Source organism: Lissotriton helveticus, chromosome 6 (assembly GCF_964261635.1).
Source record: "Lissotriton helveticus chromosome 6, aLisHel1.1, whole genome shotgun sequence".
NCBI lineage: Eukaryota > Metazoa > Chordata > Amphibia > Caudata > Salamandridae > Lissotriton > Lissotriton helveticus.
In genome coordinates this window covers 1,087,866,984-1,087,879,483 of record NC_136067.1, presented here as the reverse complement: position 1 = coordinate 1,087,879,483, position 12,500 = coordinate 1,087,866,984, and the positions used below count along the sequence as shown (strand labels likewise).

General features: G+C 45.3%; 13 non-coding genes across 13 annotated transcripts; 6 read left to right on the top strand and 7 right to left on the bottom strand.

Moving 5' to 3' along the window:
• Positions 1 to 193: 193 nt before the first annotated feature.
• Positions 194 to 300, bottom strand: LOC144764764 (U6 spliceosomal RNA). Its single transcript, XR_013596794.1, has one exon. It is a non-coding gene; the product is annotated as a U6 spliceosomal RNA (small nuclear RNA).
• Positions 301 to 1,022: 722 nt separating this feature from the next.
• Positions 1,023 to 1,095, top strand: TRNAC-ACA (transfer RNA cysteine (anticodon ACA)). The gene has a single exon. It is a non-coding gene; the product is annotated as a tRNA-Cys (tRNA).
• Positions 1,096 to 2,120: 1,025 nt separating this feature from the next.
• LOC144764763 (U6 spliceosomal RNA) lies at positions 2,121 to 2,227 on the bottom strand. The gene has a single exon (XR_013596793.1). It is a non-coding gene; the product is annotated as a U6 spliceosomal RNA (small nuclear RNA).
• A 732-nt stretch (positions 2,228 to 2,959) lies between these two features.
• On the top strand, positions 2,960 to 3,032 carry TRNAR-ACG (transfer RNA arginine (anticodon ACG)). Its single transcript has one exon. It is a non-coding gene; the product is annotated as a tRNA-Arg (tRNA).
• Positions 3,033 to 4,057: 1,025 nt separating this feature from the next.
• LOC144764762 (U6 spliceosomal RNA) lies at positions 4,058 to 4,164 on the bottom strand. The gene has a single exon (XR_013596792.1). It is a non-coding gene; the product is annotated as a U6 spliceosomal RNA (small nuclear RNA).
• A 726-nt stretch (positions 4,165 to 4,890) lies between these two features.
• TRNAR-ACG (transfer RNA arginine (anticodon ACG)) lies at positions 4,891 to 4,963 on the top strand. The gene has a single exon. It is a non-coding gene; the product is annotated as a tRNA-Arg (tRNA).
• A 1,025-nt stretch (positions 4,964 to 5,988) lies between these two features.
• LOC144764761 (U6 spliceosomal RNA) lies at positions 5,989 to 6,095 on the bottom strand. Its single transcript, XR_013596791.1, has one exon. It is a non-coding gene; the product is annotated as a U6 spliceosomal RNA (small nuclear RNA).
• Positions 6,096 to 6,823: 728 nt separating this feature from the next.
• On the top strand, positions 6,824 to 6,896 carry TRNAR-ACG (transfer RNA arginine (anticodon ACG)). The gene has a single exon. It is a non-coding gene; the product is annotated as a tRNA-Arg (tRNA).
• Positions 6,897 to 7,921: 1,025 nt separating this feature from the next.
• Positions 7,922 to 8,028, bottom strand: LOC144764760 (U6 spliceosomal RNA). Its single transcript, XR_013596790.1, has one exon. It is a non-coding gene; the product is annotated as a U6 spliceosomal RNA (small nuclear RNA).
• Positions 8,029 to 8,756: 728 nt separating this feature from the next.
• Positions 8,757 to 8,829, top strand: TRNAC-ACA (transfer RNA cysteine (anticodon ACA)). The gene has a single exon. It is a non-coding gene; the product is annotated as a tRNA-Cys (tRNA).
• A 1,025-nt stretch (positions 8,830 to 9,854) lies between these two features.
• Positions 9,855 to 9,961, bottom strand: LOC144764818 (U6 spliceosomal RNA). The gene has a single exon (XR_013596847.1). It is a non-coding gene; the product is annotated as a U6 spliceosomal RNA (small nuclear RNA).
• Positions 9,962 to 10,677: 716 nt separating this feature from the next.
• TRNAR-ACG (transfer RNA arginine (anticodon ACG)) lies at positions 10,678 to 10,750 on the top strand. The gene has a single exon. It is a non-coding gene; the product is annotated as a tRNA-Arg (tRNA).
• A 1,025-nt stretch (positions 10,751 to 11,775) lies between these two features.
• On the bottom strand, positions 11,776 to 11,882 carry LOC144764759 (U6 spliceosomal RNA). Its single transcript, XR_013596789.1, has one exon. It is a non-coding gene; the product is annotated as a U6 spliceosomal RNA (small nuclear RNA).
• Between the last annotated feature and the right edge of the window lie 618 nt (positions 11,883 to 12,500).

The following is a 12,500-nucleotide window of genomic DNA, read 5'->3' as shown; positions in this document are numbered from 1 at the left end:
CCCGAAGTCCTGCAGGCTTCATTGTAAAATGCTGCTGGACATAGAGCGCACCTTCTTTACTGCAAGGCAAATACATTAAAAATGTTGAGGAGAGACAATTTAAAAATACATATTACATGACACAGGACTGGAACCTGCTTTATTATTTCAATAAGTCTTGAAAACAAAGAAGATTTCTCTCCTAAAAGCTGTTAAAAATATGGAACGCTTCACGAATTTGCGTGTCATCCTTGCGCAGGGGCCATGCTAATCTTCTCTGTATCGTTCCAATTTTAGTATATGTGCTGCCGAAGCGAGCACACTTTATTGATGAACTGACAATGTTTATAAACTCTCTAAATCCACAGTCTCTAGACATAGGGTGGCCTGGCAGAGATGCTCAGATGGCCAGTAAGCATTCAAATCTGAGCCAATGGGCAAAAATGTATGAAGAGTAGCAATCCATTATTCTTCACTGCATTCGTGGTCCAAGACTTCACACACCGTAAGTATGTAGATTATGCCAGGGTTGCAAAGGCTCATGGTTTGGGCTACAGACAAGGAGCATTGTGACATCACGCTGCCTGTGGAACTTTGATATTAAAGGCGAAACAGCTGCACAGTAGGTTAGGTGAAGTGCTCTGAGTGTGGAAAGGCAGCATGCTTGGGTCCCTGGACAAGGTGAGCCTACGACAAGGTGTCTGAATTTTAACCCCTATTGTAATATTAAACTCCCTTTTGTTGTACCCGCCTACTTACTAAGGAGTTCACAAGCTCAGCCCCACACAGACCTGGAGCTGATTATGTTAACCCAGAGTATTTAAGAAACTGAACCTGATCTAAAAGATTTTCTTGGATCTAGGACCATTTTGCCTAGCTTTTAGGTCCTTCCTTCTCCTAATGTCCTTTGTACAACTTAGGAAAACCTCACAGAACAGACTTTCAGGTGGTCAGATGGGTTTTCTTGTGCCTTCACACACACACACACACACACACACGCTTTCTAGCCCTCTTAAGGACAAAAAGATAGGTGCAAATACATAGGGCCAGTGGCGCAATGGATAACGCGTCTGACTACAGATCAGAAGATTGTAGGTTCGACTCCTATCTGGCTCGGAAGGGTTGTAGGTCTCTTTTTCATTATGTTCCTGTGGTATTCTTATTTACCTCAGACTTAATGTAGGTTCAATATTCTCCAGCAGGACTCATCCAGCAGTTGTTCCACGGTAGAGCTGCAGTAATAGGACCACGGCTAGTTAAACGTTTCCCATTTGCTGCTGGACTCTACATGACGGCCGTCACGTGGTGTGCTGCTTTTGTATTTCAACATGGGTCCCTGATTCTCTTAACTACATAAAAAAGCTTGTTGACAAAAGTGTGTGTGCGCGCGAGGGTCTGTGGACGCAGGCAGGTGTGTGCAATTGAATGCTTACCCATTTACATTTGTGAGAGGGACAAACCAACTCCTTGTGGGCTGCAGGCTTACAACTGGTAGCCCCAGTAGCCATGCAGAACCACAGTTAAGGAGAGAGAGGAAGTTGGTCCATTATTAGAGAAGAACCATGAGCATCTTGCCCTGCTACCTTCTTCCCCTCTCGGCCACGATCGGCCACGATCGGCCAAGACCTCTCTATTAGGACGGAGGGTGAACATTTCTTGGACCTCAGAAACTTAGGGATGTAGACCCAATATGTCCTCCAAGCGCCTAGAGACCTGGTGCCCAATCTGGCATGGTGTTTTTCAGCATACCCGACCAATCTGGTTGCAAGGCAGATTTTAACAGTACTGCTGAAAAGGGACTCCCAGGCATCCCGGAGGCCATCATTTGCATAGGCCCTGCCCTTCTCTTTATCCTGCTTCCCACAAAGCAACTCATCACTAGCAGCAGTATAGATTTGGAGGTGGTGAAGAATAATGACAGGGAGGCTGAAAAAGAGAAAGAAAAGTCCCAGAAGTCCAGCAGGCTTCCTTGTAAAATGCTGCTGGACATAGAGCGCACCTTCTTTACTGCAAGGCAAATACATTAAAAATGTTGAGGAGAGACAATTTAAAAATACATATTACATGACACAGGACTGGAACCTGCTTTATTATTTCAATAAGTCTTGAAAACAAAGAAGATTTCTCTCCTAAAAGCTGTTAAAAATATGGAACGCTTCACGAATTTGCGTGTCATCCTTGCGCAGGGGCCATGCTAATCTTCTCTGTATCGTTCCAATTTTAGTATATGTGCTGCCGAAGCGAGCACACTTTATTGATGAACTGACAATGTTTATAAACTCTCTAAATCCACAGTCTCTAGACATAGGGTGGCCTGGCAGAGATGCTCAGATGGCCAGTAAGCATTCAAATCTGAGCCAATGGGCAAAAATGTATGAAGAGTAGCAATCCATTATTCTTCACTGCATTCGTGGTCCAAGACTTCACACACCGTAAGTATGTAGATTATGCCAGGGTTGCAAAGGCTCATGGTTTGGGCTACAGACAAGGAGCATTGTGACATCACGCTGCCTGTGGAACTTTGATATTAAAGGCGAAACAGCTGCACAGTAGGTTAGGTGAAGTGCTCTGAGTGTGGAAAGGCAGCATGCTTGGGTCCCTGGACAAGGTGAGCCTACGACAAGGTGTCTGAATTTTAACCCCTATTGTAATATTAAACTCCCTTTTGTTGTACCCGCCTACTTACTAAGGAGTTCACAAGCTCAGCCCCACACAGACCTGGAGCTGATTATGTTAACCCAGAGTATTTAAGAAACTGAGCCTGATCTAAAAGATTTTCTTGGATCTAGGACCATTTTGCCTAGCTTTTAGGTCCTTCCTTCTCCTAAAGTCCTTTGTACAACTTAGGAAAACCTCACAGAACAGACTTTCAGGTGGTCAGATGGGTTTCCTTGTGCCTTCACACACACACACACACACACACACACACACACACGCTTTCTAGCCCTCTTAAGGACAAAAAGATAGGTGCGAATACATAGGGCCAGTGGCGCAATGGATAACGCGTCTGACTACGGGTCAGAAGATTGTAGGTTCGACTCCTATCTGGCTCGGAAGGGTTGTAGGTCTCTTTTTCATTATGTTCCTGTGGTATTCTTATTTACCTCAGACTTAATGTAGGTTCAATATTCTCCAGCAGGACTCATCCAGCAGTTGTTCCACGGTAGAGCTGCAGTAATAGGACCACGGCTAGTTAAACGTTTCCCATTTGCTGCTGGACTCTACATGACGGCCGTCACGTGGTGTGCTGCTTTTGTATTTCAACATGGGTCCCTGATTCTCTTAACTACATAAAAAAGCTTGTTGACAAAAGTGTGTGTGCGCGCGAGGGTCTGTGGACGCAGGCAGGTGTGTGCAATTGAATGCTTACCCATTTACATTTGTGAGAGGGACAAACCAACTCCTTGTGGGCTGCAGGCTTACAACTGGTAGCCCCAGTAGCCATGCAGAACCACAGTTAAGGAGAGAGAGAAAGTTGGTCCATTATTAGAGAAGAACCATGAGCATCTTGCCCTGCTACCTTCTTCCCCTCTCAGCCACGATCGGCCACGATCGGCCAAGACCTCTTTATTAGGGCGGAGGGTGAACATTTCTTGGACCTCAGAAACTTAGGGATGTAGACCCAATATGTCCTCCAAGCGCCTAGAGACCTGGTGCCCAATCTGGCATGGTGTTTTTCAGCATACCCGACCAATCTGGTTGCAAGGCAGATTTTAACAGTACTGCTGAAAAGGGACTCCCAGGCATCCCGGAGGCCATCATTTGCATAGGCCCTGCCCTTCTCTTTATCCTGCTTCCCACAAAGCAACTCATCACTAGCAGCAGTATAGATTTGGAGGTGGTGAAGAATAATGACAGGGAGGCTGAAAAAGAGAAAGAAAAGTCCCAGAAGTCCAGCAGGCTTCCTTGTAAAATGCTGCTGGACATAGAGCGCACCTTCTTTACTGCAAGGCAAATACATTAAAAATGTTGAGGAGAGACAATTTAAAAATACATATTACATGACACAGGACTGGAACCTGCTTTATTATTTCAATAAGTCTTGAAAACAAAGAAGATTTCTCTCCTAAAAGCTGTTAAAAATATGGAACGCTTCACGAATTTGCGTGTCATCCTTGCGCAGGGGCCATGCTAATCTTCTCTGTATCGTTCCAATTTTAGTATATGTGCTGCCGAAGCGAGCACACTTTATTGATGAACTGACAATGTTTATAAACTCTCTAAATCCACAGTCTCTAGACATAGGGTGGCCTGGCAGAGATGCTCAGATGGCCAGTAAGCATTCAAATCTGAGCCAATGGGCAAAAATGTATGAAGAGTAGCAATCCATTATTCTTCACTGCATTCGTGGTCCAAGACTTCACACACCGTAAGTATGTAGATTATGCCAGGGTTGCAAAGGCTCATGGTTTGGGCTACAGACAAGGAGCATTGTGACATCACGCTGCCTGTGGAACTTTGATATTAAAGGCGAAACAGCTGCACAGTAGGTTAGGTGAAGTGCTCTGAGTGTGGAAAGGCAGCATGCTTGGGTCCCTGGACAAGGTGAGCCTACGACAAGGTGTCTGAATTTTAACCCCTATTGTAATATTAAACTCCCTTTTGTTGTACCCGCCTACTTACTAAGGAGTTCACAAGCTCAGCCCCACACAGACCTGGAGCTGATTATGTTAACCCAGAGTATTTAAGAAACTGAGCCTGATCTAAAAGATTTTCTTGGATCTAGGACCATTTTGCCTAGCTTTTAGGTCCTTCCTTCTCCTAAAGTCCTTTGTACAACTTAGGAAAACCTCACAGAACAGACTTTCAGGTGGTCAGATGGGTTTCCTTGTGCCTTCACACACACACACACACACACACACACACGCTTTCTAGCCCTCTTAAGGACAAAAAGATAGGTGCGAATACATAGGGCCAGTGGCGCAATGGATAACGCGTCTGACTACGGATCAGAAGATTGTAGGTTCGACTCCTATCTGGCTCGGAAGGGTTGTAGGTCTCTTTTTCATTATGTTCCTGTGGTATTCTTATTTACCTCAGACTTAATGTAGGTTCAATATTCTCCAGCAGGACTCATCCAGCAGTTGTTCCACGGTAGAGCTGCAGTAATAGGACCACGGCTAGTTAAACGTTTCCCATTTGCTGCTGGACTCTACATGACGGCCGTCACGTGGTGTGCTGCTTTTGTATTTCAACATGGGTCCCTGATTCTCTTAACTACATAAAAAAGCTTGTTGACAAAAGTGTGTGTGCGCGCGAGGGTCTGTGGACGCAGGCAGGTGTGTGCAATTGAATGCTTACCCATTTACATTTGTGTGAGGGACAAACCAACTCCTTGTGGGCTGCAGGCTTACAACTGGTAGCCCCAGTAGCCATGCAGAACCACAGTTAAGGAGAGAGAGAAAGTTGGTCCATTATTAGAGAAGAACCATGAGCATCTTGCCCTGCTACCTTCTTCCCCTCTCAGCCACGATCGGCCACGATCGGCCAAGACCTCTTTATTAGGGCGGAGGGTGAACATTTCTTGGACCTCAGAAACTTAGGGATGTAGACCCAATATGTCCTCCAAGCGCCTAGAGACCTGGTGCCCAATCTGGCATGGTGTTTTTCAGCATACCCGACCAATCTGGTTGCAAGGCAGATTTTAACAGTACTGCTGAAAAGGGACTCCCAGGCATCCCGGAGGCCATCATTTGCATAGGCCCTGCCCTTCTCTTTATCCTGCTTCCCACAAAGCAACTCATCACTAGCAGCAGTATAGATTTGGAGGTGGTGAAGAATAATGACAGGGAGGCTGAAAAAGAGAAAGAAAAGTCCCAGAAGTCCAGCAGGCTTCCTTGTAAAATGCTGCTGGACATAGAGCGCACCTTCTTTACTGCAAGGCAAATACATTAAAAATGTTGAGGAGAGACAATTTAAAAATACATATTACATGACACAGGACTGGAACCTGCTTTATTATTTCAATAAGTCTTGAAAACAAAGAAGATTTCTCTCCTAAAAGCTGTTAAAAATATGGAACGCTTCACGAATTTGCGTGTCATCCTTGCGCAGGGGCCATGCTAATCTTCTCTGTATCGTTCCAATTTTAGTATATGTGCTGCCGAAGCGAGCACACTTTATTGATGAACTGACAATGTTTATAAACTCTCTAAATCCACAGTCTCTAGACATAGGGTGGCCTGGCAGAGATGCTCAGATGGCCAGTAAGCATTCAAATCTGAGCCAATGGGCAAAAATGTATGAAGAGTAGCAATCCATTATTCTTCACTGCATTCGTGGTCCAAGACTTCACACACCGTAAGTATGTAGATTATGCCAGGGTTGCAAAGGCTCATGGTTTGGGCTACAGACAAGGAGCATTGTGACATCACGCTGCCTGTGGAACTTTGATATTAAAGGCGAAACAGCTGCACAGTAGGTTAGGTGAAGTGCTCTGAGTGTGGAAAGGCAGCATGCTTGGGTCCCTGGACAAGGTGAGCCTACGACAAGGTGTCTGAATTTTAACCCCTATTGTAATATTAAACTCCCTTTTGTTGTACCCGCCTACTTACTAAGGAGTTCACAAGCTCAGCCCCACACAGACCTGGAGCTGATTATGTTAACCCAGAGTATTTAAGAAACTGAGCCTGATCTAAAAGATTTTCTCGGATCTAGGACCATTTTGCCTAGCTTTTAGGTCCTTCCTTCTCCTAAAGTCCTTTGTACAACTTAGGAAAACCTCACAGAACAGACTTTCAGGTGGTCAGATGGGTTTCCTTGTGCCTTCACACACACACACACACACACACACACACACGCTTTCTAGCCCTCTTAAGGACAAAAAGATAGGTGCAAATACATAGGGCCAGTGGCGCAATGGATAACGCGTCTGACTACGGATCAGAAGATTGTAGGTTCGACTCCTATCTGGCTCGGAAGGGTTGTAGGTCTCTTTTTCATTATGTTCCTGTGGTATTCTTATTTACCTCAGACTTAATGTAGGTTCAATATTCTCCAGCAGGACTCATCCAGCAGTTGTTCCACGGTAGAGCTGCAGTAATAGGACCACGGCTAGTTAAACGTTTCCCATTTGCTGCTGGACTCTACATGACGGCCGTCACGTGGTGTGCTGCTTTTGTATTTCAACATGGGTCCCTGATTCTCTTAACTACATAAAAAAGCTTGTTGACAAAAGTGTGTGTGCGCGCGAGGGTCTGTGGACGCAGGCAGGTGTGTGCAATTGAATGCTTACCCATTTACATTTGTGAGAGGGACAAACCAACTCCTTGTGGGCTGCAGGCTTACAACTGGTAGCCCCAGTAGCCATGCAGAACCACAGTTAAGGAGAGAGAGAAAGTTGGTCCATTATTAGAGAAGAACCATGAGCATCTTGCCCTGCTACCTTCTTCCCCTCTCAGCCACGATCGGCCACGATCGGCCAAGACCTCTTTATTAGGGCGGAGGGTGAACATTTCTTGGACCTCAGAAACTTAGGGATGTAGACCCAATATGTCCTCCAAGCGCCTAGAGACCTGGTGCCCAATCTGGCATGGTGTTTTTCAGCATACCCGACCAATCTGGTTGCAAGGCAGATTTTAACAGTACTGCTGAAAAGGGACTCCCAGGCATCCCGGAGGCCATCATTTGCATAGGCCCTGCCCTTCTCTTTATCCTGCTTCCCACAAAGCAACTCATCACTAGCAGCAGTATAGATTTGGAGGTGGTGAAGAATAATGACAGGGAGGCTGAAAAAGAGAAAGAAAAGTCCCAGAAGTCCAGCAGGCTTCCTTGTAAAATGCTGCTGGACATAGAGCGCACCTTCTTTACTGCAAGGCAAATACATTAAAAATGTTGAGGAGAGACAATTTAAAAATACATATTACATGACACAGGACTGGAACCTGCTTTATTATTTCAATAAGTCTTGAAAACAAAGAAGATTTCTCTCCTAAAAGCTGTTAAAAATATGGAACGCTTCACGAATTTGCGTGTCATCCTTGCGCAGGGGCCATGCTAATCTTCTCTGTATCGTTCCAATTTTAGTATATGTGCTGCCGAAGCGAGCACACTTTATTGATGAACTGACAATGTTTATAAACTCTCTAAATCCACAGTCTCTAGACATAGGGTGGCCTGGCAGAGATGCTCAGATGGCCAGTAAGCATTCAAATCTGAGCCAATGGGCAAAAATGTATGAAGAGTAGCAATCCATTATTCTTCACTGCATTCGTGGTCCAAGACTTCACACACCGTAAGTATGTAGATTATGCCAGGGTTGCAAAGGCTCATGGTTTGGGCTACAGACAAGGAGCATTGTGACATCACGCTGCCTGTGGAACTTTGATATTAAAGGCGAAACAGCTGCACAGTAGGTTAGGTGAAGTGCTCTGAGTGTGGAAAGGCAGCATGCTTGGGTCCCTGGACAAGGTGAGCCTACGACAAGGTGTCTGAATTTTAACCCCTATTGTAATATTAAACTCCCTTTTGTTGTACCCGCCTACTTACTAAGGAGTTCACAAGCTCAGCCCCACACAGACCTGGAGCTGATTATGTTAACCCAGAGTATTTAAGAAACTGAGCCTGATCTAAAAGATTTTCTTGGATCTAGGACCATTTTGCCTAGCTTTTAGGTCCTTCCTTCTCCTAAAGTCCTTTGTACAACTTAGGAAAACCTCACAGAACAGACTTTCAGGTGGTCAGATGGGTTTCCTTGTGCCTTCACACACACACACACACACACACACACACACGCTTTCTAGCCCTCTTAAGGACAAAAAGATAGGTGCGAATACATAGGGCCAGTGGCGCAATGGATAACGCGTCTGACTACAGATCAGAAGATTGTAGGTTCGACTCCTATCTGGCTCGGAAGGGTTGTAGGTCTCTTTTTCATTATGTTCCTGTGGTATTCTTATTTACCTCAGACTTAATGTAGGTTCAATATTCTCCAGCAGGACTCATCCAGCAGTTGTTCCACGGTAGAGCTGCAGTAATAGGACCACGGCTAGTTAAACGTTTCCCATTTGCTGCTGGACTCTACATGACGGCCGTCACGTGGTGTGCTGCTTTTGTATTTCAACATGGTTCCCTGATTCTCTTAACTACATAAAAAAGCTTGTTGACAAAAGTGTGTGTGCGCGCGAGGGTCTGTGGACGCAGGCAGGTGTGTGCAATTGAATGCTTACCCATTTACATTTGTGAGAGGGACAAACCAACTCCTTGTGGGCTGCAGGCTTACAACTGGTAGCCCCAGTAGCCAGGCAGAACCACAGTTAAGGAGAGAGAGGAAGTTGGTCCATTATTAGAGAAGAACCATGAGCATCTTGCCCTGCTACCTTCTTCCCCTCTCGGCCACGATCGGCCACGATCGGCCACGATCTCTCTATTAGGGCGGAGGGTGAACATTTCTTGGACCTCAGAAACTTAGGGATGTAGACCCAATATGTCCTCCAAGCGCCTAGAGACCTGGTGCCCAATCTGGCATGGTGTTTTTCAGCATACCCGACCAATCTGGTTGCAAGGCAGATTTTAACAGTACTGCTGAAAAGGGACTCCCAGGCATCCCTGAGGCCATCATTTGCATAGGCCCTGCCCTTCTCTTTATCCTGCTTCCCACAAAGCAACTCATCACTAGCAGCAGTATAGATTTGGAGGTGGTGAAGAATAATGACAGGGAGGCTGAAAAAGAGAAAGAAAAGTCCCCGAAGTCCTGCAGGCTTCATTGTAAAATGCTGCTGGACATAGAGCGCACCTTCTTTACTGCAAGGCAAATACATAAAAAATGTTGAGGAGAGACAATTTAAAAATACATATTACATGACACAGGACTGGAACCTGCTTTATTATTTCAATAAGTCTTGAAAACAAAGAAGATTTCTCTCCTAAAAGCTGTTAAAAATATGGAACGCTTCACGAATTTGCGTGTCATCCTTGCGCAGGGGCCATGCTAATCTTCTCTGTATCGTTCCAATTTTAGTATATGTGCTGCCGAAGCAAGCACACTTTATTGATGAACTGACAATGTTTATAAACTCTCTAAATCCACAGTCTCTAGACATAGGGTGGCCTGGCAGAGATGCTCAGATGGCCAGTAAGCATTCAAATCTGAGCCAATGGGCAAAAATGTATGAAGAGTAGCAATCCATTATTCTTCACTGCATTCGTGGTCCAAGACTTCACACACTGTAAGTATGTAGATTATGCCAGGGTTGCAAAGGCTCATGGTTTGGGCTACAGACAAGGAGCATTGTGACATCACGCTGCCTGCGGAACTTTGATATTAAAGGCGAAACAGCTGCACAGTAGGTTAGGTGAAGTGCTCTGAGTGTGGAAAGGCAGCATGCTTGGGTCCCTGGACAAGGTGAGCCTACGACAAGGTGTCTGAATTTTAACCCCTATTGTAATATTAAACTCCCTTTTGTTGTACCCGCCTACTTACTAAGGAGTTCACAAGCTCAGCCCCACACAGACCTGGAGCTGATTATGTTAACCCAGAGTATTTAAGAAACTGAGCCTGATCTAAAAGATTTTCTTGGATCTAGGACCATTTTGCCTAGCTTTTAGGTCCTTCCTTCTCCTAAAGTCCTTTGTACAACTTAGGAAAACCTCACAGAACAGACTTTCAGGTGGTCAGATGGGTTTCCTTGTGCGTTCACACACACACACACACACGCTTTCTAGCCCTCTTAAGGACAAAAAGATAGGTGCAAATACATAGGGCCAGTGGCGCAATGGATAACGCGTCTGACTACGGATCAGAAGATTGTAGGTTCGACTCCTATCTGGCTCGGAAGGGTTGTAGGTCTCTTTTTCATTATGTTCCTGTGGTATTCTTATTTACCTCAGACTTAATGTAGGTTCAATATTCTCCAGCAGGACTCATCCAGCAGTTGTTCCACGGTAGAGCTGCAGTAATAGGACCACGGCTAGTTAAAAGTTTCCCATTTGCTGCTGGACTCTACATGACGGCCGTCACGTGGTGTGCTGCTTTTGTATTTCAACATGGGTCCCTGATTCTCTTAACTACATAAAAAAGCTTGTTGACAAAAGTGTGTGTGCGCGCGAGGGTCTGTGGACGCAGGCAGGTGTGTGCAATTGAATGCATACCCATTTACATTTGTGAGAGGAACAAACCAACTCCTTGTGGGCTGCAGGCTTACAACTGGTAGCCCCAGTAGCCAGGCAGAACCACAGTTAAGGAGAGAGAGGAAGTTGGTCCATTATTAGAGAAGAACCATGAGCATCTTGCCCTGCTACCTTCTTCCCCTCTCAGCGACGATCGGCCACGACCAGCAAAGACCTCTCTATTAGGGCGGAGGGTGAACATTTCTTGGACCTCAGAAACTTAGGGATGTAGACCCAATATGTCCTCCAAGCGCCTAGAGACCTGGTGCCCAATCTGGCATGGTGTTTTTCAGCATACCCGACCAATCTGGTTGCAAGGCAGATTTTAACAGTACTGCTGAAAAGGGACTCCCAGGCATCCCTGAGGCCATCATTTGCATAGGCCCTGCCCTTCTCTTTATCCTGCTTCCCACAAAGCAACTCATCACTAGCAGCAGTATAGATTTGGAGGTGGTGAAGAATAATGACAGGGAGGCTGAAAAAGAGAAAGAAAAGTCCCCGAAGTCCTGCAGGCTTCATTGTAAAATGCTGCTGGACATAGAGCGCACCTTCTTTACTGCAAGGCAAATACATAAAAAATGTTGAGGAGAGACAATTTAAAAATACATATTACATGACACAGGACTGGAACCTGCTTTATTATTTCAATAAGTCTTGAAAACAAAGAAGATTTCTCTCCTAAAAGCTGTTAAAAATATGGAACGCTTCACGAATTTGCGTGTCATCCTTGCGCAGGGGCCATGCTAATCTTCTCTGTATCGTTCCAATTTTAGTATATGTGCTGCCGAAGCGAGCACACTTTATTGATGAACTGACAATGTTTATAAACTCTCTAAATCCACAGTCTCTAGACATAGGGTGGCCTGGCAGAGATGCTCAGATGGCCAGTAAGCATTCAAATCTGAGCCAATGGGCAAAAATGTATGAAGAGTAGCAATCCATTATTCTTCACTGCATTCATGGTCCAAGACTTCACACACCGTAAGTATGTAGATTATGCCAGGGTTGCAAAGGCTCATGGTTTGGGCTACAGACAAGGAGCATTGTGACATCACGCTGCCTGTGGAACTTTGATATTAAAGGCGAAACAGCTGCACAGTAGGTTAGGTGAAGTGCTCTGAGTGTGGAAAGGCAGCATGCTTGGGTCCCTGGACAAGGTGAGCCTACGACAAGGTGTCTGAATTTTAACCCCTATTGTAATATTAAACTCCCTTTTGTTGTACCCGCCTACTTACTAAGGAGTTCACAAGCTCAGCCCCACACAGACCTGGAGCTGATTATGTTAACCCAGAGTATTTAAGAAACTGAGCCTGATCTAAAAGATTTTCTTGGATCTAGGACCATTTTGCCTAGCTTTTAGGTCCTTCCTTCTCCTAAAGTCCTTTGTACAACTTAGGAAAACCTCACAGAACAGA